Consider the following 1,149-nt stretch of genomic DNA (forward strand, 5'->3'; position numbering starts at 1 on the left):
AGGCTGGTGAGTGATTGTCTTCCAAACCAAGTGTTTTGCAGGAGATCACATCTAGAGAGGAGAAAAAGATGGAGAAACCTCAAATAAGATTAGAGAGATGCGTAAAATGTGGAAAACTGCAAAATTTTGTAAAAATTCACCACCCAAATAAGTCTGCAGCCTCACAATTGATCAGTCTGTTTAACACCAATGAAACATCACATTTCCCTGAAATCTTCAAAAGGAGGCAAAAGCAAGTGCCATTGGAGAGATTTCTTATGAAATCTTCATGAAATAACAAGATTCCAGTGAGCCAATGGACAGTAGTGATTCCATTAGTGATAGTGAAAGTCATCCTACACAATAACCTTCCTTCTGTCTTCCTGACACCTCCTTGAAGGTTTTCAAAGACAAATACTGGTAAATTTCTTTCTTTTTCTTTTAATAGTTTGTATTTTCATTATTATTTTGCATTGAATTACAATATTGTGATCATTTTATATGAATATTTTTGGGTTGTGAAAGGAATCATCTGGATTTCCATTAATTTTTATGGGACAATTTGCTTTGTTGTACAAGTGATTTGGATTACACATGTGTTTCTGGAATAAATTAGGCTTGCAAACCAATGCTTTCCTGCATAGCTTTCCATTACTATTTTTGAAGAATTCCAAGCATGTTTCCACAGACTGTAACAGGTTGTGGCCAAGGATCATCAATTGTATGCAAGTATACTGTAAAGGAACTCTGACAGCTCAGGTCAACACAATACCTGCAGCTGGCACTCACCTTTCATATAACATACCAGCAGAAAAATAAGGTGATTCCTGTTGATTTCTATTCTCTCCAGTACTATTGAATTGAGATCAAAGGAATGAAAATGAAAAAGCTGATTCAGAATACACTTTGGAGATGAAACATACAACGATATAGTGGATGCCAAAGGGAAGTGAAGGATGACAATTTTTACTTTTCACTATTGACCAATATTGTAAATAAAATACTTCCACTGAGGACTTTTACTTTTTGATTTCTGAAGACATTAAATTTTTTTATGTTTATTGGCCATACACATACATGTCATTTTCCATGTGAAGTGTTTAAACATTTGTTGGTAATATGTGTAACAAATATGTTCTACTATTTTAGTCTTTTTATTTTCTTTATGGT

General features: G+C 33.8%; 1 non-coding gene across 1 annotated transcript; it reads left to right on the forward strand.

Moving 5' to 3' along the window:
- Positions 1-651: 651 nt before the first annotated feature.
- Positions 652-781, forward strand: LOC111754558 (small nucleolar RNA SNORA44). Its single transcript, XR_002789233.2, has one exon. It is a non-coding gene; the product is annotated as a small nucleolar RNA SNORA44 (small nucleolar RNA).
- Positions 782-1,149: the final 368 nt, after the last annotated feature.

Source organism: Cavia porcellus, unplaced genomic scaffold (assembly GCF_034190915.1).
Source record: "Cavia porcellus strain 051 isolate PalLab524CR breed Dunkin Hartley unplaced genomic scaffold, mCavPor4.1 scaffold_2, whole genome shotgun sequence".
Lineage (NCBI taxonomy): Eukaryota > Metazoa > Chordata > Mammalia > Rodentia > Caviidae > Cavia > Cavia porcellus.